Source organism: Pleurodeles waltl, chromosome 9 (genome assembly GCF_031143425.1).
Source record: "Pleurodeles waltl isolate 20211129_DDA chromosome 9, aPleWal1.hap1.20221129, whole genome shotgun sequence".
In the NCBI taxonomy this organism is placed as follows: domain Eukaryota; kingdom Metazoa; phylum Chordata; class Amphibia; order Caudata; family Salamandridae; genus Pleurodeles; species Pleurodeles waltl.
This window is the reverse complement of record NC_090448.1, coordinates 723441517-723467598: the sequence shown is the minus strand read 5'-3', so window position 1 is coordinate 723467598 and position 26082 is coordinate 723441517.

Sequence of the window (26082 nt, the reverse complement as noted above, 5' to 3'; positions counted from 1 at the left end):
TGTCATTACACCTGGTGTTGTATCTGATGATTGGGATGTCCAGACAGTTGGTTTTATGGTAACTGAAGTGAAGGACTAATCATTATTTGAAAGTGGTGATGTGTATACCAACACAAAGAATTATGGGGAAATGTTCTGCTTTAATAACTGGGGACATTGCTACCTGTACGGTGCAACTAGACATAGATCAGTATTTAATTACACACAGCGGGGACACTGTTGAACTCCATCTGTGGGGAGCCCAAAACATTATGCGGATAAATTTACTTATTTTTCTGGGAATGACACAAAAAATGCAGAGTCATATTATTTCAAGTTACCATCTTCTAAAATTGGGAAAAATGTGCTAACTGACTGGTTTATTCAGATTCATTTGTTTCCCATCTTGCAGTTGAAGGTTACGAATACTGGAAGAACACTATTGATGTAAAGAGTGTATGGGGAACATAAGATTGGCAAATACAGGGGAGGGAACCTTTATTTAGAGCGTGCCTTATTCCTGTACAAATTATATTTTAAGTGACACCATTCAGCAGACTTCATGTCTAAGGTTATCAAAAATGAAGAAAATGAGTGCGCCCAGAATCCTCACACTAGCAAAATGTAATAACTGGCAATCCTTCCTGAATGCCACCGATGAAGAACTAGCTGCAAAGGTTCAGGCTGGTACCTATAACTCTTCACTTTCCAGTACCGATGGGTGGTTATTATGGCTAATAGGCACAAATGGGTGTCAGGCACATTTTGTGAATTCTTCAGGGGGTTTCAAAATTAGCCGGCCATACCCCCGATTTTTCTCGGGTCAACACATGGGTATAGTTACAACATACAGTGTGGGTAAACTGTGCCAACAGTGGGTACAGACTAACACGTTAGCCGCAGTTAAGGAACATCTTAACACTCTTTCTGAAGATGTAGACTTACAGGACTTCTTGTTAGATCCAAGAAAGCCACGCTCTCTGCCACATATAATGAGATCTAGAAGCTCTCCCAGATAGAAGCTGCTGCGCGTTTAAGGCAGATAGACAAAGAAAATTTAGAAAAGGCTTTAGCTGTTGTCGCCAACAGCATGAACACTTTATCCAACAGGATTTATTTCCTAACAAACACACGCCCTCTTTTTAACCCTGGCGGTCTTTTGACCGCCAGGTTTAATGTGGTGGTATTACTGATAACAGGCTGGCGGTACATACCGCCGCATTATCAATGTGGCGGGTTGGCTACAGCCAACCCGACACTTCACCACTCATACCGCCATGGCGGTATGAGCCGCCAGGCCGGAGATGTCAATCTCCGACCTGGCGGCCCACATAGCACAGCCGGCGGCAATATGAGCCGGCCTATCACCATGTTTCTGTGGCGTTAGCAACACCACGTAAAACATGGCTGTAGGCCCTACCGGTGACAGGGAATCCATTCCCTGTCACCGGTAGGCCCCACAGCCCCAACACTTACCTGACACCCCCCTCCATCCAATCCCCGATTCAAATACCCCCACCCCCTCCAATACAGCATTCATCCCCCCATAAATGCACACACACATCACGCCCCCACTACTGTCACAGCGCCCTTCAAAGCCCACTCCCCACATACACGCACACATACACCCACACACACCACGCAAACACCCATTCACGTACACTGGCATACACCCATTCACTCATTCACTGGCATACTCCCATTCACATACGCATTCGTCCAGACATAGTTACACCCATTCTGACACACAGACACACTGACATGCAGACATGCACTCACTTCACCATTCATATACGCATTAACTCACACACATACAACACAAAGACGCATTCACACATGCACTCACACACTCAGACACACACACACAACACCCCCCGCCCTCCCAACCCCCTTCCCTGATGGACGCCCGACTTACCTTAGGGGAGGAGGTCATCCAGCAGGAAACGGGAAGGAGCTCTGCTACCGCCAGCAGCGCCCCACCAGCAGAACACCCCCAGGCCATATTACAGCTCAAAATATGGCTAGCGGCATCCTACTGGCGGGGCGGTGCAGGTGGTAGCAACGCCAGGTCACCAGCGTTCGCCAGCATGAACACGGCTGGATTTCCACCTTTATTGTGGCGGAAGTGAGGCTGTGCTCACTATCTGGCGGACGGATGGTCACCGCCGCAGTGGTATGGTGGAGGCCATCACCGCGGTGGTTGGCGGTTATTACCGCCAATGTTGAAATGACCACCATAGTGTCGTCTGCGATTGATATTATTCAGACAGATACGTCCCTTTTATACCAGGGACAAATTCAGCTGCGTTCCATCATGCAGTTATGTTGGACATTACAGACACTGAAAAACAGCTGCATTCCATGGAAGTATATTAACAGTAGTGACTTGTTTGCTGCTTTCAATTTATCCAAGGAACAACAGACAATGGCTAAAAGGGAAGCGAGTTTCACCATGCTTTACATATAAAAGTTAGAGAAGTTGCCTTTTACAGTTGCAGAAAGTCCATCAACGGTATGGTTCTTTCATGGCATTATAAATCTGCCCATTTCCACTTTTCGTTTTTCAAAATGACTGAAACATCTTGCTGTGGGCAGATACGAGTGGCTAGGCGATAGCTATATTAAAGAAGAGTGGGAGTTGCCCTTTGAATATAAATGCTTGAATGGCAAAACAGAGGTCTTTCTTAGCGGAAGCAAATGCAAGACTATTGTTAGTCATTTAATGATCTGCAAACAGCTGTTCCTTCATGGCCTTTGCAATGCAGGAGTCACAAACTTGGCCTGTTTTTTGAAGGGTACTCCCGTCCCTTTGATTCGACCAGCATTTCATGTGATTTCAAATGGAAGTTATGTGGTGCTGAGGGACCAAAGCTGTTGTGGTATGCGACAAGGAATTGCCTACGCAATTTCAGTCTCTAAGGTCGTTATGTGTTGCGGACATGTTTTATTCCCCCCACACAAGAGAGAAGAGTAGCAGAAATGTGGCCTCACATTGATACTACTAATGTAAATTATGACAAGTTGAGCAGACTAAAGGCGCTACTGTTTCAAAAACAAGTTGCGTTGACATCGGGTAGAGAGACGTATGCTCTCCAAATAGCAAGATCATCAGCCGAGATACAATTCCTATTCAATACCAACTTCCCCAAGCACTTTGGAGAGCTGGTATTCAGAATTTTCAACACTTCAAGCAGGACGGGGATTGTCAATTTGTTTTAAGGTTGTTGGGTCTGGATTTGTGCCCATCTTCCAGACTGTATTCGGAATCATTCCTTCAGTCATCCATTCACTCTTTTCAAGTGTGTTTGGCGGCTTTCCTATAATTTTGGTGTTAATAGGATGAATACTACTGCTATTGGTTCTGATTGTGAGTGTTTGTGCTTTTCCAGCTAAGCGGAGTAATGGAGCCACTACCACCAGCCCAGCTGTGCTGTGAACGCATGGCTTAGTTCCTTGATGCTCCATTGCTGGAAGAGTTGGAGCGTGACTTGTCATTGTTTTTCAGACCTGTCCTATGGTGCGTGCAGCCAGTCTTTCGCTGTGGGTGGTATCTCTTCAAACATTTGCCTACTGTGTGCCTTGCTGTTACGACAGTGCCTCCTGTGGACCAAGAATTGTTGATGTTCTCAATGAGGTCTCATTTATGGTCATGCACCTTGAGACTAAGGCTGATTCGAGAGGACACTTATGGGACACCTTTGGTGAACAGCCTGGCTCTCTTTGGCACTGTGGAGAGTACCGTCGCTGCAGAAGATCCTGCACAAGAGACTGATGCACACTAGTGTTCCCTGGATCCATCTGCCTATCCTGTCATAGATCTAACATTCAACGATGTGGCCTCCTTTCTGAGGGCCTTTCCATTTAATGACTTCGTGGACATTCTTCAAGATCATGACTACTGTTAAATAGATTCAATGATTGGCTTAGCTCACTAAATTTAAAGATTGCCTTTTAACTTTGGCCTGCTGTGCTTGTCATTGCCGACATTATGGTGGTCATTACAACCCTGGCGGACGGTGTTAAAGCGGCCGTAAGACCACCATCAGGCCGGCGGTAAAACAATGGGAATTATGACCGTGGCGGAAACCGCCAACAAAGACAGCCACTTTAACACTCCGACCGCCACGGCGGTACAGACAAACAGCGCGGCGGTCACCGCCAACAGACAGGCGGGAGACAAAGTACCGCCCACAGTATCACAACCTACCAATCCGCCACCTTTTCCGGGGCGGATTCACCGCGGATAAAAACACGGCGGAAACAGGAATTTCAAAGGGAAAACGCTCACCTCTACACACTCCACGAGGAACGACGACACCATGGAGCCGGAACTCCATATTCTTCCTGCACTAGTCTTCCTGCTCCTATACGACGATCATCAACGCCGGCGGCGAAGACAACAGTGAGTACTGCACCTACGACATAGGGGGGGGAGGCAAAAGACAGGGACACACACACGCAACACCCCCACCCGACCCTCACCCACTACAACACACACACCAATGCATATCCAAACATTACAGTAACAACCCCCAGCCCCCCCGGAAGAATGCAAAGACAAAAGGAAATGAGTGGAACCATTGTAATATATCAAAATACAGTAACCAAATAAATATATATATATATATATATATATATACATATATATATATATATATATATATATATATATACCCATTAAACAAAATATACACCACGATTAGTAGTGCAGGTAATGCACCATTCATTGTCCGTGGACCACTGGGCCCAAAATGCATGGGCGAGGCCCACACTAGATACCTGATCAAAACGAGAGAACACTGCTGGGGCATCAGATAGAAATACAACAGGCACCTCAGGGGGAAGGGAAGGGGGGGCACCTCAGCTGGATGAGTGCACCACACTAGATCCACGAGGGGGCTCCATGCCCATTGATGTATCCTGGGGAGTGCAAAGCCACAGTCTCTCAAGTCTCTACAGTGGGTGGGTTGCCCACTGTACCATCCTGGGGAGTGCAAAGCCACAGTCTCTCAAGTGGATAACAGTGGGTGGTTTGCCCACTGTACCATCCTGAGGAGTGCAAAGCCACAGTCTCTCAAGTCTCTACAGTGGGTGGTTTGCCCACTGTACCATCCTGGGGAGTGCAAAGCCACAGTCTCTCAAGTCTCTACAGTGGGTGGGTTGCCCACTGTACCATCCTGGGGAGTGCAAAGCCACAGTCTCTCAAGTCTCTACAGTGGGTGGTTTGCCCACTCTACCATCCTGGGGAGTGCAAAGCCACAGTCTTTCAAGTGGATAACAGTCTCCACAGGTTCTGGAGGGGGACTGGTGCCCAGAGTGCTTCATCCTGTGAAGGACAGAGGTAGTGGATGCATGTCTCCACTGGTTCTGGAGGGGGACTGGTGCCCAGAGTGCATCACTCACCCCGTGACGGTCCCAGTTGCGTCACTGCCACTGCCGCCCATGTGCTAGCGGGGGCTTGAGTTGCCGATCTTTGCCCTGTTCAGCGGAGCTTGCCATGGCGGTCTTTGCCCTGTTCAGCGGTGTTTGAGTTTGCAGCTTCTGACCTGTTCAGCAGTGCTTGCCCTGTTCAGCGGTGCTTGCCATGGCGGTCTTTGCCCTGTTCAGCGGTGCTTGAGTTTGCAGTTTCTGACCTGTTCAGCGGTGCTTGCCCTGTTCAGCGGAGCTTGCCATGGTGGTCCTTCATTGCCCAGCTGGGCTGGGGCTGGCGGTCCTTCATTGGGCAGCTGGGCTGTGGCTGCCGGGGCCCTCCTGGGCAGCTGGGCTGTGGCTGGCGGTGGCCTCCTGGGCACTGACTCTGGCGGTGGCCTCCTGGCCAGTGACGATCGGGCTGCCCTCCTGGGCACTGACTCTGGCGTTGGCCTCCTGGCCAGTGATGATCGGGCTGCCCTCCTGGGCACTGACTCTGGCGGGGGCCTCCTGGCCAGTGACGATTGGGCTGGCGGTGGCCTCCTGGGCAGTGGGGATGATGGCAGTCTTCTCCGCTGTGCTTCTCCTCCCAGACTTTGGCGATTTCTTCTGCCCCTTCCATACCTTGGGAGGAGTCACAGCTGAGTCGACACTCCCCCCGGGACCCTTGTGAGCAGCTTTGCTGGCTGGAGTCTTCACCCTCTCCCGCTGGGCACTGTCCAACTTCTGGTGCTTCACAGGGGGGGACTGGCTGTGCTGTGGCTCCGTGTCACACTGGATGCCCTGGTGCCCGGTGCACTCCACATACCTGTAACAACAGGCACCACTGGTCCCGGAGATTTTTTGGCTGAGGTGCTAGTACGCGACCTATGAATTGGAGGGGGGTGGGGGGAAAGAGGTCAAGCTTGGTCAGGAAAAGTTTCTTAGGAACACTGGGACGGGTAGCTGGAGGGGGTTTGGGAGTGGAGGAAGAGGTAGTGGTTGTAGGAGGTGCACGTTTGGTGACTTTGTGTGAAGGTGCATGCGCTGGAGGCTGTCGTGAGGTGGATGGCTGTTGGGTGGGTGTGTGCCTGCGTTTGTGTACTTTGGGAGGGGGCGTCACAGACACACTGGGAGAGGACACAGGGGACGTGTAAATGGTAGTGGGGGTGGTGACTGCACGTGAGCGGAGTGTGGTGGTGGGTGTGCTGGTGCGGGACGTAGTGGCTGTAGTGGTAGTGCATGCAGGTGAGAGTGTAGACGAGACTGGGAGGGAGGAGGGAGACGAGGAGGAGGGGACACAGTGGAGGCAGTGGATGTTGCTGTTTCTGTATGTGTGTGATGCTTGCATGAGTGCCTGTGGGATGTGTGGTGCTTATGTTTGCCTGAGCTTCCCTTGTGTGTTGACGTGTGTGCATGCTGGTCTGATGGTGTGCTTGGGATAGGCTGGGGTACAGGGGATTGGGAATGGGTGGAGGAAGTTGGAGGGGGGAGGCTAGACACAGGGACAATGGCTGCCATCAGTGCTGAGGCCAGAGTTTGCAGGGTTCGATGTAGGGCAGCCTGACCAGAATGAATGCCCTCCAAGAATGCATTTGTGTGTTGCAATTCCCTTTCTACACCCTGGATGGCATTCAAAATGGTAGACTGCCCAACAGTGAGTGACCTGAGGAGGTCAATGGCCTCCTCACTGAGGGCAGCAGAGGTGACAGGGGCAGGGGCTGAGGTGCCTGGTGCGAAGGTGATGCCCACCCTCCTGGGTGAGCGGGCACAGGGCGAAGGCTGAGGGGCTGCTGGGAGGGCGGTGCTGGTAGGGGGGGTGGCGGCTGTACCTGTAGAAGTGGGGGGCACAGATTTTGGCGCCACCACAAGGGAGCTCCCATCGGAGGACGAGTCCGTGTTGCTAGTTGCAGATCCTGTGACCGCTGTGAAGCTCCCCTTGCCCTCCGTACCACTGGTGTATTCCGAGTCCGTGGTGTGGGCCTCCATGGCCATGTGGGATGCAGCTCCCTCGTGCTCCGGTGCCACTGTACCTCTGCCTGATGATGCTGATGCACACAAGAACAGGGAGACCACAAAAAGGGGGGGGACGACAGAATAAAGACAGGTTGAGTGCATGGCTTACCGCTACCGTTGGCGGACAATACAGACACAGCAGCCCCCTGCACTACGCCGCGCTGTTGGGCTCTACAGATGCAACTCCTGGGATATGGCCTACATGGCTATGGTCGACATCTGCACACATACATGACACAGGTGCATGTATACCTGTATTTGGCACTCTACAGAGGTGGGGTGGGGTACCACATGGCCTGCATTATGGAGGGGCCTAGCCTACGGAATTCGACCTGGCCTAGGGAAACCCACAGCCCTCCTCCCCCACCCAGACACCTTCACTGCGCACAAAGTCAGCTGAATGATGTTGTACTCACCCCCTTGTGTCTGCTGTGATGCCCTCAAGCGCCCATCCAACTCAGGGTGGGCCACTGCCAGGATCCGGAACATCAGGGGGTCATGGTTCGACGGGCACCCCTCCCACGTTGGGAGGCCATCCCCAGCTGAGCCTCCGCCGTCTTCTTGCTCCAGCGGCAAATGCCCTCCCATCTTTTACGGCAGTGGGTGCTCCGTCTGTGGTGGACCCCCAGGGTCCGGACGTCCTTGGTGATGGCACGCCATATATCCTTCTTCTGGTGCGCACTGACGTACATGAAATGTACAGGGGAAGAAGAGAAGTCATTAGCAACTGCACCGTCAAAGTGAGTGGCCCACATCCCTAGCCTTGCCATGTGGCTCATGTATTCACAGTCCTTCATGCACGCAGAACTGTGCCCCCTTCCTTCTTACAACCAGCCCTCTCCACACAGGCATAGCCCATACAACGTGCTTCCTGTGTACTTACCTGTTGGTCTGGAGGACCGTAGAGTAGTGTGTACTGGGGGAGGACCCCGTCCACGAGCTTCTCCAACTCCTCTGTAGTGAAGGCAGGGGCCCTTTCCCCAGACGCACAAGCCATTGTCTCTTCCAGAACGAGGTCACAGCAGCACTAGCAGTGTAGGTCCTCTCCTGTTGAAAATCAGGTATTGAGTCATTCAACAGCTAGAAAATGGCGGTCACGTCCGCGGCGGTGCGTAGCATCACCGCCGGCGTACATCGTCATTGGCTCCTGGGACCCATAGGGTCCAATGGTAACCAATGCAGCATTGCGCCGCGGTCTTCGACCGCCTACTGCGATGGTGCACAACGCCAACGCAGTTACCTCATATACCATTGTCCCACTTTAGAGGTCAGTCAGCCGCCATTTCAGGGGCCCACATGGCCTAATTACCAACTGCTTCACACAGACCTAGGCCTTGTCGCACAACACAAATACAGGCCGGATTCTGTGTATGAATGGTGTTCTGTGTAGACTGTGGGTACATACCTCTGAGTTGTTTGACTCTGTGGTCGCTGTTGTCCTTCCTAGGCACCGTCCGCTGGGACATGTGAGGAGATGGCGGAATCCTCCGGTGTACCGACCGCTGGTGGACCTGTTGACAATGGAGGAGCGACATTTGATCATCACCTACAGGTTTGACTGTGCCACAATCCAGGAACTGTGTACCCAGTTGGAGCCAGACCTGATGTCAGCAATCCGCCATCCCACAGGGATCCCCCCTCAAGTGCAGGTGCTATCAGTGCTCCATTTCCTTGCAAGTGGGTCATTTCAAACAACAGTGGCCATGGCATCAGGGATGTCCCAGCCTATGTTTTCCAACGTGTTGTCCAGAGTGTTGTCTGCCCTGCTGAAACACATGCAGAGCTACATCGTTTTCCCTCAGGTGGAGGATTTGCCTACAGTGAAAGGTGACTTCTATGCCCTTGGACATCTCCCCAACATCATAGGTGCCATTGATGGGACCCATGTAGCTCTGGTCCCCTCCCCACAGGAGTGAACAGGTGTACAGGAACCAAAAGAGTTATCATTCCATGAATGTACAGATGGTATGTTTGGCAGACCAGTACATCTCCCAGGTAAATGCTATGTTCCCTGGCTCTGTGCATGACGCCTACATCCTGCGGAATAGCAGCATCCCTTATGTGATGGGTCAACTCCAGAGGCACCGGGTGTGGCTATTAGGCGACTCTGGTTACCCCAACCTGTCATGGCTACTGACCCAAGTGAGGAATCCCAGGACCAGGGCAGAGGAACGCTACAATGAGGCCCATGGGCGGACTAGGAGGGTGATCAAACGCACCTTCGGCCTCCTGAAGGCCAGGTTCGGGTGCCTCCATATGACAGGTGGTTCCCTATTCTACTCACCAAGGAAGGTGTGCCAGATCATCGTGGCCTGCTGTATGCTTCACAATTTGGCTTTGCGACGACAGGTGCCTTTTCTGCAGGAGCATGGTCCAGATGACGGTGTTGTGGCAGCTGTGGAGCCTTTGGACAGCGATGAGGAGGAAGCAGAGGAAGAAGACATTGAAACAGGGACTCAGTTATCCAGCAATATTTCCAGTGACACACAGGTGAGAATACATTCCTGCCTACCATAAGTACTTTCACACTTCTACCTCTATCCTGTCTGTCGATTTCAACCAGTGTATGGTAACTGAGTTGTACATTTCCATTTCGGTTTCACAGGTGTGGGTTCCAACATGTGTTATCTGCTTAGATTCCTCATGGACTTGAGATGTGTGACATAGGTATGTTGACATTACATTTGAGAACACATTTTGTCACTGTCATTGCTAATACACATTTTCAAAATCACAGACTGACTCCAGATTGTTTTGTGCTTTAAGGGTGTTTATTGCAGTGCTAAATATTGGAGGGGGGTTGTAAAATGGTGAGGGGTGATGGTGGAGGAATGTCCATGGCAGAGTCCAGTCTATTAGTCTCACAGGTGCATTGCCCATATGGGCATAGGAAGTGGAGCTGGGGCAGTTCCAATATGGACAGGGTTACAAAGTGGGACAGTAGGATGACAATCAGGGTGGTCTCATTTCTTGACGGGAGTCTTGGCATTGTGCTCTGTCTTGTTCCTGGATCTCAGGGACCGTTTGCGGGGTGGTTCTCCGTCTGCAGGGGGTGGGGTGCTGGTGTGGTGGTCCTGTGGTGGTGCCTCCTGTCCACTAGCGCCGGCGGAGGTGGTGGGCAGTTCATCGTCCATGCTAGTGTCAGGGGCCCCTTGGAGTGCCACAGTGTCCCTCCTGGTGTTAAGTATCTCCTTCAGCACCCCTACGATGGTGCCCAGGGCGGTGCTGATGGTTCTGGGTTCCTCCCTGAAGTCCAAATACTGTTCCTCCTGCAGGCGCTGGGTCTCCTGAAACTTGGCCAGTACCGTTGCCATCGTCTCCTGGGAGTGGTGGTATGCTCCCATGATGGAGAAAAGGGCCTCGTGGAGAGTGGGTTCCCTAGGCTTGTCCACCCCCTGTCGCACAGCAGCCCTCCCAGTTCCCCTGTGTCCCTGGGCCTCCGTCCCCCGGGACCGTGTGCCCACTACCACTGCCCCCAGGTCCCTGTTGTTGTTGGGGTGGTGGGTTATCCTGGGTTCCCTGTAGTGGTGGACACACAGCTGATTGACGTGTCCTGGGTGCGGAGGTATGGGCCCGCTGGGTCGGTGCTATGCTGGTGTTACCAGAGGGTGGAAGGTCTGTGGTGGCCTGTGACTGGGTGTGGGGAACCGACTGTCCCGAGGCCCACGATGGTCTGGGCTGGTCATCTGGATCCAGTTGGACAGAGCTGCTGTCATCACTGTGGGCCTCTTCTGTGGGTGGGATGGAGATGTCTGGACCCTCCTGTCTGGTGACGTTGGTTAGTGTCCTGCAGGGGTGTAAAGGCATGATTATTGCATCTGTGTGTGTCATGGTGTGCAATGGGTGGATGAGCGTGTACCCCAGTGCTAGCATTCCTGTGTGGGGGCTTGTGTGATGATGGTTGAGGGGGGTGTTATGGGTATGTGCAGTGGGCATGCTTTAGTGATGGTTGTCCATGCTTTGTTGTGTCATGCAGGGCTTGTTGTTGGGATGGGTGGTTTGTGTTATTAGTACATTAGTGAGGAGTTGGAGTGATAGGGGAGGGGGCGAGGGTGGGGGTCTGTAATAGCATGCAGGTAGGGTGGGGGATATGATAGTTAAGATTTGACTTACCAGAGTCCATTCCTCCACCGACTCCTGCGAGGCCCTCAGGATGCAGAATAGTCAAGACCTGCTCCTCCCATGTTGTTAGTTGTGGGGGAGGAGGTGGGGGTCCACAAAAGTCCGCTGTACCGCGATGTTGTGTCTGGAGACCACGGAACGCACCTTCCCCCGTAGGTCGTTCCACCTCTTCCTGATGTCGTCCCTATTTCTTGGGTGCTGTCCCACTGCGTTGACCCTGTCGACTATTCTTCGCCATAGCGCCATCTTCCTAGCTATGGAGGTGTGCTGCACCTGTGATCCAAATAGCTGTGGCTCTACCCGTACGATTTCCTCCACCATAACCCTGAGCTCCTCCTCCGAGAACCTGGGGTGTCTTTGCCGTGCCATGGGGTGGTGTAGGTGATGTGTGGGGTGGTGTATGTGGTGATAAGTGTGGTGATATGTAGTGGTGTGTGGTGTTTTGTGCGTGGAAGTACTGTGGGTGATGCTGTTGAGTGCCTGTGGCTGCTAGTTTGTGGATGGTGGTGTCTCTCTCTGGCCTTCTTTCAGACTTTTTTGTCGTAGGGGTTTGTGGGTGATGTGGGTGTGTTTTTTATATAGTATTGAGTGTGTGGGAGTGGTGTGTGTATGTGTATCAGGTGTGTGTCTTTAGAATTGTCCAATGTGGTGGTGTTTTGGAGATGTGTGTGTATTTTGAGCGCGGCGGTGTGTACCTCCAATGGAATACCGCGTGGATTCGTGGGTCGTGATAGCATGGGCGTATTTCTGTTGGCGTGACGGTGTCGGTTTTGTTTTCGCCAGTTTATCACTGACCTTTGGTGTGGCGGACTTGTGTGGGTGTCTGAATTTTGTCGGATTTCGGGATGTGGGTCATAATAGCTGTGGCGGATTTCCGCGGCCACGGCGGTGTGTTGGCAGTCTTCTGCACAGCGGTAAGCAGCTTTTACCGCCAATGTTGTAATGACCTCCTACATCTCTTTGTATGTTTTTAGCTATCTTTTAACATGTTTTAAATATGATTTTTAGCTGTTTTTTAATGTTTTAGCTTGTTTTAGTCCAGAGCATTTTTTAGTTTGGATTCATTCGCCTTTAGATGGCCTCATCCTATGGCGTCTTACTTGTTACAGCAATGGGGAGGGTGTAGTGAATCCTATCTTGTTTTAATGGGAAGCAGGAGTTAGCTTAGCCTTATGGCTTGTAGACTTGTGCCCCCGCCACCCAGTAACTTTTACTCTACTTTGTTTGCTCTGTTTTAGCAAAATTATTGAATTATTTATTTCCAAGATGGATGCATTTTTTCAGTTAGGCCAATGTTTTAGTTTCACATTATCAGTGCCACCGCGCTAAGGCATCACTACCAAGCGACAAAGGTAAACAAACTGTAGGTATTCACATTGGGTACTTTCCCTCTTTGCGCCTTCGAGGGAATTGTTTATATAAATTGCCGTCCCAAGCATGTCTTGTTATCTATTGTTTGAGAACAGACCTACGTTAGTGGTCTGATCACATCTATATAATTACATCTCACACAGACAGATAGAGGGATCCCTACCAGATGCCATCAATGGTATTGAGGCTGTATGTCGCTTTGACGCTGGCCCAGACTTCGGCCCATATTTATACTTTTTGACGCTAAACTGCGCTAACGCAGTTTAGCGTCAAAAAGTTTTGCGCCGTCTAACGCCATTCTGAAGCGCCATGCGGGCGCCGTATTTATGGAATGGCGTTAGACGGCGCAATCAGACCGGCGCTGCCTGGTTTGCGTGGGAAAAAACCACGTAGACCAGACAGCGCCGGCGTAGGGGGAAAATGGCGCATGGGCGTCTTAAAATGGGGCAAGTCAGGTTACGTCGAAAAAATCGTCTTAACCCGACTTGCGCCATTTTTTAACGACGCCCATCCCCCATCAACATGACTCCTATCATTGTAAAGATAGGAGTCATGCCCCCTTGCCCAATGGCCATGCCCAGGGGACTTATGTCCCCTGGGCATGGTCATTGGGCATAGTGGCATGTAGGGGGGCACAAATAAGGCCCCCCTATGCCACCAAAACAAAATATAAAAAAATAAAAAATTATACTTACCTGAACTTACCTGAATGTCCCTGGGGTGGGTCCCTCCATCCTTGGGGGTCCTCTTGGGGTGGGCAAGGGTGGCAGGGGGGGTCCCTGGGGGCATGGGAGGGCACCTGTGGGCTCATTTTGAGCCCACAGGCCCCTTAACGCCTGCCCTGAGCAGGCGTTAAAAAGTGGCGCAAATGCGCCGTTTTTAGCCACGCCAACTCCCGGGCGTCTCTTTTGCCCGGGAGTATAAATACCACGTAAAGGCCTGGGAGTCATTTTTTAGACGGGAACGCCTCCCTTGCATATCATTAACGCAAGGAAGGGGTTCACGCTAAAAAATGACGCACATTCCGGGAACTTTGGCGCTATTCGCCTCTAACGCCATAGTATAAATATGGCGTTAGTTGGCGTTAGTTTTGCGTCGAAATTGCGTCAAAAAAAACGACGCAATTTCGGCGCAAACGGAGTATAAATATGGCCCTTCATGTCCCAACGGAGCATCATGTAGAGACCCCATTCCAAGGTAACAAGGGTTGGGGGTTCTTCTCTTGGACACAGCATTGGCAGATTAGGTTTATCACACCTAGCTCTCTTTAGGTTAGAGAATAGGTTCACCTTATGAGGTTATTAGGACATATTTCATATCTCATGTCATTTCATATTATTGCAAGATGGTGGGGGTCTTTGCACTAATAACTCTCATTTTCACAATTCTGTTTCTTGCACTGTTCATTATCCTGATCACTGCAGCCCAGGCAACTTATTGTAGATTGCAGTCTTGTTAATAAAACCTATTGAAAACGTTACTGCCTCTCCTTCTTTGCCTGTGTTTGATTGAGACATGTTGTTCATGTGAGAAAGAGGTAATCTCCGTTTAACCACGGCACTCCCTGAGATGTTGCACTCTTGAGTCCATGCGTAAAGGCTGCCACAAATCACCTTTTACTGTTTGGGTTTTTGGTGAGGTGCTGCTTGTGAGCCGGGAGGGTTGGGACGACAGTTGTGACTAGTTGTAGGACTGGCATAGTCGCCTACAAACACAAGTAGTCTTCCTTAAACCAGCAGTCTTGCCTAGAGCAAGAGTCAAACTATGAAACCTAAAAACTCTGCAAGATTCTAGAATGCCACCAACCCCTACTAACTAGCCATCTCATCTACTCCTATGTTTATGTTGAGTGACCAATATTGCACCTCTAAATGATTTATAATCACTAGTAAGCAGTACTTGGAGTGTTTTTCACTCACATAATGACTTGCTTACGTCTGGTTTCGCTATGTTTGAAAATGCTCTCTGTATTGGGAACATATGGCATCATACAACCGAGTGAGCTGAGATACAAGCACAGAGACTTCTGCCGCCTACAGGCCAGAGTGAGCCTCGGAGGATCATCGGCTGGGGGCGTGTCATACTCCCAATAAAGCGTGGTGGCAGGATGTGGGATGCGTCTAACCCCTGATGTCAGCAGACGGGGTGAGGTGGAGGCAGCCCAAAACCAGCCTCATGGCCGGAGGAGACCCAAAGATGAGCAGTGGTGCCCCACGGTGACCCGAGGTGATGAGAGCGGGGCCCAGGAGAGAGATGCAGCAATGAGGGCTGATGCCGAGTCCAAGGTCATGGGTGACTGCTTGGAAGCAGGCAACTGCATCGGAGGAGGAGGACAAGCACTGTTGTCAGCACAGCTACCAGAATGGTAGGGCCCTGAGAACTTACCATACTGCCCAATGGGATGCTAGCAGCCTGGGCATGGGAGTTGGCCAGTGATACCACACAAAAAATGAAAGGTAATACTCAAATGTGGACAGCTGTAGGTGGCACTGCTGTTTCATTGCTGTTCTTGCATTTATTGAAGCACTTACTGTTCAGTTGTAATAGTTATTTTTACAGAAAGAAAAAAAAAGATACACTATTTGTTTTTTAATTACTTGCAAATTAACGTTTCCAATTGATGTTATAAAATGTCCATCTATATCTTTGCATGGCTGCCTATTAGTTTGCAAGCATATATTCCCTGTATGTATAAGTTTTAGTGCTGCTTTCTAGTGCTCAATGATTAATTCTGCTGGCGGAGCAACAGAACTTATTAGAATTTGGTGTTACAAGTTCTTCCAATTCCACCAGTGTAATTAAAACCTCCACCCTAGTATACAACACTCACTACTTCCCATCGGCCACTTAAATCTCCGGTCATAGGCCCGAACCAATGACCATACACACTTAAAGACAAACAAAACACCCGCCAAAGGAACATACGCCTCTCCCGACACAGGAATGGACCCTGCCAGAACATCCCATTCCTCCCACCTCTCAGTATCACCTTGAGCTGGAGACTATCCTCAGACTAATATAATCACTAGCCAACACAACGACAATGAGCCTCGCAATTACAGAGGGTTCATATCTAAGACATCCTGAGCCAAGGCCACCTTTGATTGTGTCTTCTCCCACAACCCTGTAGCACTGGCCCTAAACAGAACTCTACGCTCCTGTGGCTTTGGATTAGATGCATGATGGAAACACTAACTTGGACCAATAAAATCTCCAAAAACTTTCATCAGTGGTCTCCCCCCGGCTTTCATCAGTGGTCTCCCCCCGACTTTCATCAGTGATCTCCCCCAGACATGTACCCACCATGGGAACACTGCGCTTCACTGGGGCAATCCACCTCTGCCCTCCAGTGACCACAAAGATGTAATTCTCCACCTATTTCTCCTACTATCTTGAATCTCCCCCGCAACACCCAACCCCCCCCAGATGATCCACTACAGGGTGGCAGACCCCAATGCTATACACAGCACACATACTTCTCCCACTTTGCTACATAACCAAAGTCCCAACTTAGTCAACTAGAAAGAAATTAGACACGCTCCGGAATGAAATAAAACTCATCTTTATCAATCTCAACAATACTAGACTTGCTATACAAACATACAGACAAGCCTGGAGCAACCAGGGCCACCTGTCTCAGGAAGACTATCACTCACCCAGCTATGGCTTTCTACATCATTTCCTAATGATACCCCAAAACCAAATAGATCGCACAGTCCAACATAAGCTGCTGATACTGAATCACTTCTTCATTCCGACAGGGAGGTTGCTTAGACGCTAAACTACCTACAAAGGACATCCAGGTCATTGCCAACACAAATATACGAAGACCACATATGAACACGCAAGGCCAGAATCCCTTGAAGCTAATTTCAATTCCACTGTCTCCAGATCATACAACTACATCCACTTCTATAAATAATGCCCTAATACATGCTACACAATGCAGATCTGTAGCCAAACATGCTCCAGACATTGCTGAAGAAATCTTCTCACTTGAGCAAGAAATAGTATTCCTGATGGAAACCTGGATCATTCACTCCTTTGCCCCCTTAATGGACATCTTTGTACCCTATAACTTATCCATGAAACAACTAGACAGAGCAGAGTGGCTAGGAGGGGGTTTAAGGTCTTTCACCATAGCTCCCTAGACATCACCTGCTTTCCCGTAGATAGCCTCCCACCTGTGAATAAATGGGAGCCGTAATCTTCACAGCTGGGATATCACTGACCAAAATACACCTTCTCTACCACCAGGAGGAGCTAACCAGCTCACCCTCAACCAACGACTGGAAACCATAACAGTACACTCCCTCTTACACCCTAGCCCCATCTTCTATGAGACTTCTATCACCACTGGAATGATGATGAAGATGCACATGCCACTATCCTAAAAAAGTTTCCCTGCAGATCATAACCTTGTGCAGGCCTGTACAGACAACAAAGGGGCTACACTAGATCTCATTGTAGCAAAAGAAGGAGACCTGAGCATCAAATCCATACTCCCAGTCGACTGGACAGGGAACCATTGAATCATATTCCTTCTCATGGCACCCAGACAAAGTCTAAAGGCCAAGGGATCACTAAGAGACACTAAAAACATGAACAGAAATGAGCTGTCCCCCCTTTGCTGGAGGTCTCTCAATCCTACAAGTGAGATGCAGAGCATACAAAAGATACCTCCAGTACAACCTGATGATGACAGACCTAATAAAGGAAATGGCAGCACTACTGCTCAAAAGACACATGAACAAATTCTCCCACCTCTGGTACAACCTGAATTTAAATGAAGAAAGAAGGAAACTCAGACTTTCAGAGAGAAGATGTAGACTAGAACTCTCCACACCTAAGCCAACTCCGTGAGTAAAGACATGTCTTCAAGAAACTAATACGAAATACCAAAGCCTCATACTTCACAACTCAAAACGATAATGACAAAAATCGTCCAGGTAAGCTCTTTGAAATCATCAAGCAACAACCTAGCCCCAACACTACCACTCTGAACATGAACAACCCCCAAGACAACTGTGAGAAGTTCTGAGCATTTTTTGAAGAACAAATGAGGAAAAGTGAAAAGTCTATCATGAGGGACAGGGAGATGGTCCAGTCTACAGTAAAGGACTGACCTCTCTCTGAAAAGTAACATACAACATGGAGCAGGGTACAGCTACAACCCAAACCCAAAAAGCAATGCAACACTTTGTGAATTTAAAATCCTCAATGAAATGGAGGTCCAGAAGATGATAGCGTCACTGAAACCCACCTCTCACTTCACTAACCCCATCCTCTCAACATTCACAGAAGAACTCAGTCACCTCTTTGTCTCCATATGGATGAAGATCATTAATGCATCACTAACTCAAGGCACAATCCCAGGCTGTCTGAAGATTGCATAAGAGACCCCTCTCTTCCTTCCTGCCGAAATTACTAGAAACATTTGCCCACAACCAACTCTCTGAACACATTGCACAGTTTGACCTGCTCAATAGCATGCAGTCCACTTTCAGACCAGGTCACAGCACAGAATCTGCCATCTTCCACATCATGAACAAAACATTCAAAATCCTAGACTAGAATAACTCCTGCCTTCTCACTCGCCTTACCCTTTCTTCGGCTTTCAATACAGCAAACCACATCCCACTACTAGAGATGCTCAAAATCAGAATGGGAATCACAGGAAAGTTGATCAAATGGTTCTCCTCCTAACTAGAGAACTACTGTCCACTAATCAAACTAGAAGGCTCCCTATGGAGCCCATCCCCAGTCACCCTTGGAGTTCCAAAATACTCAACCATTTCCCCCACACTTTATAATTTCTACGTGGAACCACTAATGGAGATCCTCCAGCACTCTAATTTCTCATGCCACAAGTACGTGGATGACACTCAGCTACACTTGAAAACATCCTCTCTGGAAGATATTATCCCTCTAAGCAATGTTTGACCTAAGACCCAAGCTTGGCTAACACGGCATCACCTCAAACTGTAGTCCCTGAAAACTGAATTCCTCCTTCTAACAACCCCTTGACCCCCACCACACCACCACCACCCTCCTCACCTATACACAAATGGCTCACCAATTGTGTACCTTCGACTGTAAAGTTGTCATCAAATAGTAGAAATCTCTTGGGATAACACTAGACACAAGCATAAACATACACTGCATGCACACGCTTCACTCTCTTCCAACTCAGCCATCTCAAGAAAGTCAAGCCATTCATTTCGCCACCACACTCCTAAAAACAGAGCACACAACCTCACCATCTAGGGAGACAGCCATCCCCTAAGGAGTTCTAGATCCCGTCTACTGGAGGCACCCGGATTCAGAAAAAGAATAATACATGTATACATTTTACATAGAGATCTTCATAAACAGCTTCATCGCACATTGATTCTGTCGAAGCTATCACGCACTGTCTGAAGCCCACACAGACTTCATCACTCCACCCAGAACAAACACTTGGTCCGCAAACAACATGACACAGTTTCACATGCATGCCTCACAAACGAAAGATCATTGACTGAACCGCAAACTTCTTGTCGGCCACCCCAGCAATGACACACACAGGTTGGGTAATTGGCAATCGTCCCCCACACAGGCTGGTGTGCCAGACCCTTTTTCAGATTTAGACACTTTTCTTTTACGATGAATGTATGGTATATCTCCCGATCATGAGTAGTTAGCTGGTGTCCTGTTATTTAATTGTTCTTTTTTCAGCGCTCTGATATTCTTTGGTCATGTTTGTGCTTTATAAAACTAAGTTTAGTAGCTAACCATTATGGACGGGGTGTTTATTTATCATGATTCTGTAATTATGAGCCGAATATCTTTTGCTAATATTAAGGCCACTGACGAGCCTAAATACACGCTAGAGCATACCGTTGGTGAGTATGTGGGCAGTATTTTTCTCTTCTGGCTGCCCATCTTTGTACCTTCTTTTATTGAGCAGATGATCGTATTCTAGCATGCCACCACCTTTGGCCAACTTCTTGCATTCAGAAATGTAATGTATTGGTTGATAATCATTCCTGGAATTTTTTTTAAGTTCTATCCTGTGACTGTTTAACTGTAAATCTTTTCAATTCGTTGTGGGCCTTACCCAGATAGCAGGCCATAAAGTAGACCTCATTTTTGGCCCAACTCAGATGGACACCAAGTCTCGCCTCCACACAGCTACGCTAAGTATCCAAGGTCCATGCATGATGTGCTGCTCCAGTCTGGGTTTATTTCTTTGAAATCTGGGACTCGTAGTCTTGTTTATTGCATTATAAAACAAATCAAATCATTAACATTAATAAAGCGCGCTACTCACCCGTGCGGGTCTCAAGGCGCTAGGGGGGAAAGGGGGGGTTATCGCTGCTCGAACAGCCAAGTCTTTAGGAGTCTCCGGAAAGCGGAGTGGTCCTGGGTGGTCCTGAGGCTGGTGGGGAGGGAGTTCCAGGTCTTGGCCGCCAGGAAGGAGAAAGATCTCCCACCCGCCGTGGAGCGGCGGGTGCGAGGGACGGCAGCAAGTGCGAGGCCAGCGGAGCGGAGGGGGCGGGTGGGGACGTAGAAGCTGAGGCGTCTGTTGAGGTATTCCGGTCCCTTGTTGTGGAGGGCTTTGTGTGCGTGGGTGAGAAGACGGAAGGTGATCCTTTTGCTGACTGGGAGCCAATGCAGGTGTCTCAGGTGTGCGGAGATGTGGCTGTTGCGGGGTACGTCGAGGATGAGGCGGGCCGAGGCGTTTTGGATGCGTTGCAGGCGGTTTTGGAGTTTGGCGGTGGTCCCGGCGTAGAGGGTGTTGCCGTAGTCCAGGCGACTCGTGACAAGGGCGTGGGACTCCAAGTCCCAGAATTCAAAGGAAAAAAACCTGAACTGGAGCAGCACAGCACGCATGGGCCTGGGAAATTTGGCAGCTCTGTCCACCTACCATTAATTTTGGACTGATCACTACCTAATTCTGTTTACAATCCAAGGTATTTCACCTGTGTCTACTTTCGTTTTTGAAACCACTCAGTGTTCCTTATTAAGACTGTTGAAGAAACGTTCAATAGACACGGTTCAGTGGCTTCTTGATGAAAGCGACCTGACGGCGTCCTCCCTACCTTTAAAATGTATATGGAATCATCCCTTGGCACTTTAAATGTGGCTGTAATGAGAGTTTTAGACGATCTCCTTCCTCTGGAAGAGAGGCAATTAAAAGGCAAATTCAGCAATTGTAAATGATTTCTCGTGAAACTTTAAAAAAAAAAGCTTTGTCAAATGGAACAAGCTTGGAAGAAATTCGATGTCTCCAGGGCCAAAGACAGGGGCGGACCGGTCGTAGCGGGCATCGGGAAATAATTCAGTGACAGCCATTTAGTGTAAAAGGTCATTTATTAGGACAGGATTGCAACAAGCAACACAAACCTTAAGTTTTACTCTGAAAAAATGCAACTTTAATAGTGCCCACCCTTTAACATCTCCTCGCTCATCCTTCCACTCCAAACCCTCATTTCGTTTCAATTCCCCTACACACTCCTCTTTTCCTTTCATGCCTCATTTGGTTTGTGCGTACCCCCACTCACAGCCTTCACCTGCTTGTTTATTCCCTGGAAGGGTGGCCAAGCCCGCATCTGACTCACCACCCTCCCTCATCTATTGTCTGCTGATTCCTGCAACCTGCCCTACCTGACGCTCTGCCCCCTTTACCCCCATTTTCACCTGACTCAAACTTCATTCTTCTCCTGTCTCCCTTCGTTTGCCGGGTGGGTGGGAGGCCAAACTAACCACGCGATGGGCTGCGCGGAAACAGGCCGGTCCCTCCCCCCACTCCCCTTTTATCCCCACCCTCGAAGCCCACCCCCACTTACCTGTGAGCCAATCCCGTCCTGGCTCCGTCACTTCCCCCTCCCAAAAGAGCCCGTGGAGAGACTAGAGCGGGGCTCTTACTCTCCGCGGGCCCCTCCATCGGGAAATAATTCAGTGACAGCCATTTAGTGTAAAAGGTCATTTATTAGGACAGGATTGCAACAAGCAACACAAACCTTAACTTTTACTCTGAAAAACCGCAACTTTAATAACGCCCTCCCTTTAACATCTCCTCGCTCATCCTTCCACTCCAAACCCTCATTTCATTTCCATTCCCCTACACACTCCTCTTTTCCTTTCATGCCCCATTTGGTTCGTGCGTACCCCCACTCACAGCCTTCACCTGCTTGTTTATTCCCTGGAAGGGTGGCCAAGCCCGCATCTGACTCACCACCCTCCCCCATCTACTGCCAACCAGCACAAACCCATTTGGTGTTTTGCTGCCCCACCCCCGCAGACACGCTACTGCAACCTGACCTCCTCACTCATTATCCCTGATCCACATTTTTTCTCCCCACAAGTCCTCAACCATCAGCACAAATTCATCAAATACTATGCGTTCCCTAACGTGGACAAATGTACACCATCATCCCTAAAGAGTGCCACGTCCTGCTCTGAAATGTCCTTGTGTTTCAGGATTTTTATCCCCTGTGCCCAGCAAAAGACTCTCATCGCTCTGTTAAGTTTTCTGCGAGCCCGCTCCATGGCTCCGTATTTGACTGCCCCGCTCCACACCCTAAGAGGAACAAATTATTTCCACACCAAGCATGTGCCACGCAATTTCTTTTTGATAATTTCCAAGTCTCTCTGCATGTGTTGCAGTAGCGTGAGTCCTGATAGTTTGACAAGATCATTCTCACCCAAGTGGATGATTAGCAAATCTGGACATCCCCAGTTCAGTAAGTTAGATGTGATAAAAGGAAGCAGGTTACCCCACTGCATGCTGCTCTTTCCCCACCATAACACCTCGTGTCGATTACTGGAAAGTCCCAGGGCCCGACCATAGATTTGTTTCTCCGCGAACTTCGCTGCCCAGTGGATAAATGAATGGCCTACCAGCCACGTGACCATCTCGCCATGCGATGGGCCATAGGCATCTCCTGTAACGGAAAAAAAACTGTAACATATGTTTACATAGCGTACCCCCCTCACCAACTGTTGTCATTCCCCCGCCCTTCACGGCCTCACATAACGTTCACAGCACCTTGACTTCCAGGGACCTATTGCCCTAATCTTCGCCCAATCCCAACCCAAATGCGCCGCGGTCGTAGCTGCCCCTATTCTGAATGAATGCGTGCCAAAATCCATGGCCCTACGGCCCGTCCATCCCGACGCCATCCTCAACACGCGTAAGAGTTGAAAACTGGTAAGCTTGGACCCAGACCTGTGTACAAACACCCCGGCTTCCCTATCCGAAAAACTCAAGGATTGAAAATTCCTCCATTCTACAACAGGACAGGCCAAAATGTTGCCCCCTTTTTCCAACCACACCCACTTCCCTCTGCCTAGCTGGTCGGTCTTAGAGCGTCTAAGCCAAATCCCTAATCGCTCGCCGTGTAAGCAAACTTCCCTGTGCCGTACCCCAGCCGCTGTACCAACCCCCAACAGTTCCGACACACGAAATGCACCAAAAAACATCCACACCATACATAAACGGAACAGTGATGACTCATATACGTCTGTGCAACACACCAGCAGCACATGCAACAACTCCAGTAACAAATCAAAGCTGATGGGTTCTCTGGCCGTTCTAACATCAGCTAATCTAATCCTGCCCCAACCCTTCAACATCTTCCCCAACAAGTAATTTCTAGCCGGGTCGTGATCGAAAAATAGTTTCCCATATAATGAAACACCCGCCAGTTTTCCACCAATAGTCGCCGCTGACAAACCTTTCTGTATCATGAACAGCACGAAACGCAAGGCACGACGTTCTGTTTACCCTTCTGTAGCCAAAATGTCCTGCAAACTGCTCAACTGAGTGAAAATCCAACCAGGCCAGCCGGTAACTTCGCCGAGTGGATTCCGCTAAAGACATCTCCACCAGCCCGTGATCATCATGCCCCCCACTCCCAAATGTCTGCCAGGACCGCTGTCTTGCTCTGTTCTGCTCCTGGCGCCAGGTTGCGAAAACGCTGCCACTGTGAACGAGACAGGGAATCCGCAATCTCATTGAATACTCCTGGTATATGAGCAGCTTTAAAAATCACATTCAAATATAAACACTGCAACATAAAATGGCGCAACAGGCGCAAAACTCTAAGATCCCTTGCTTTCTGTCTGTTAACCAGTTCCACTGCTGTCATGTTGTCAACTATGAATAAAACTGTCCTATTTGCTAACTTCTGCCCCCATACTGCCATTGCTACCAAAAGAGGAAAAAATTCCAAGAAGGCAATACTCCTCCCTTGCTGCAACCACTGCGCTGGCCACACTCTGCGCACCACCTGCCGTCCCAAAAAACTCCAAAACCATTCGCTCCTGCCGCATCCGAAAATATCTGCACCTGCCATACTGTCTTTTCCTCCCAGAAAAACATGGATACCCTGTTGAAATGCTTCAGGAATGTTTCCCACACCCTCACGTCTTCTCTCAGACCCATTGAAACTCTTATTCTGTGGTGTGGCATCACTGCTCCCGACATGGCCAGCCCTAACCTCCTGCAAAAAGTCCTCCCCCCCTGATTATCCTAAAAGCAAAGTTGAGATAACCCAACAACCTCTGTGCTGTTCGCAAATCAATTTTCCGCGCCTCCTTCACTGTACCCAAGAATTCCATCATGTCTTTCACTTTTTGTGTTGGTAATCTGGCTGTCAAGGTAATGGAGTCTAGCTCGATGCCCAAAAAAGTGAGTCCTGCCAAAGGTCCCTCGGTCTTCTCCGGAGCCAGAGGCACCCCCATATGGCACGCCATGTTTCGAAAAGCGCCAAAGCCTTCCCGCAAGCCCCGGAGTCGCGCATCCCTACAAACAGGAAATCATCCAAGTAATGGGTCACCGCATAATGCCCACTGATCTTGATGAAAACCCATTGCATGAAAGTGCTAAAAGCCTCAAACAGGGCACAAGATATCGCGCAACCCACGGGAAGGACCCTGTCCACATAAATGGCCCCTTCAAATTGCATTCCCAACAAGTCAAAGTCTCCTGGGTGTATCGGCAGTAGCCTGAAGGCTGATTGTATGTCACATTTTGCCAATTCCGCCCCTGAGCCACATCCCCTTACCAGTCTTATAGCATCATCCACAGATGCATATACTACTCTGGTATCCTCGGCCGCAATAAAATCGTTGACCGATGCGCCCTCCGGCCATGACAGGTGATGTATCAACCTGAACTCACCTCGGGCCTTCTTCGGCACCACTCCCAACGTGGAGATCATCAGAGTTTGGCTCGGCCACTCATAAAAAGGCCCTGCAATTCTGCCCAATGACACTTCCTTATCCAGCTTACTCTTAACCACATGTGGCAATTCTTTTGCAGACCGCAAATTGTCTGCCCATCGCTTCCTACGTGGACCTTGGTAGTTGACCCTAAAACCCTACTGGAAACCCTCTGCTAACTTAATTGCTGTAGCTCTATCCGGATATTTGTGCAGCCATGGTATGAGGAAATCTAACCTAACTGGCATAGGCCCCCTTTGGAGCAGGAGCGCCCTATGTGCCTCTGCCCCTGGATGCTCTCCATTGTTCGGCTGGACTGGAGAGCGAAAAACACTGCGTAACTGGGTGACGGCCCCCGCATTTGGAGCAATTGTGTTTAAATTTACAAGGCTGTCTGGAACAGAAGACCTTGTTGAAGTTCCAGCAAGCTCCCATCGTGTTAGTCGAGGTTCTCTGCCCCACGCCCGCCCCAGACGTGCCTGAACAGGCTTGTAAACCACCGGGAGACCGCTGGCCGTATGGGTAGATGCTGTGGATTGTGATGATGCCATCCATTGCATCCATAATTCTGGGTCAACATCACCCCAGGGTTTGTCGGGATTGACACTCACTCGGGCCCTGAACTCCTCATCATAACTCAACCAGGCAAAACCCCCAAAGTGCATTTGTGCCTTCCGGATGATGTCCATATACTTAAAGAGTGCTATGGCCCTGTCAGGATATTTCTCGCAATATATGCTTGCGAAAATCAAGAATGCAGATGTCCAATTATCCATGGTAATTGGTACCCTTGGCCTACGGGCTAATTCCCACTCTTCCTCCCTGGATCCCTCCTTGGCTTGTATGTCCCTATGCAAGAGTTTAAAAACGTCTACATACTCGTGTCTCCATATTCTTGACTTTGTCTTCTCTGCCACATGCGAACCCAAGGGCATCGCCAGTTCCATATAGGGAAGCCTCTTCTTGTGCTCTCCACTTTCTTTCTCCTCTACCCCT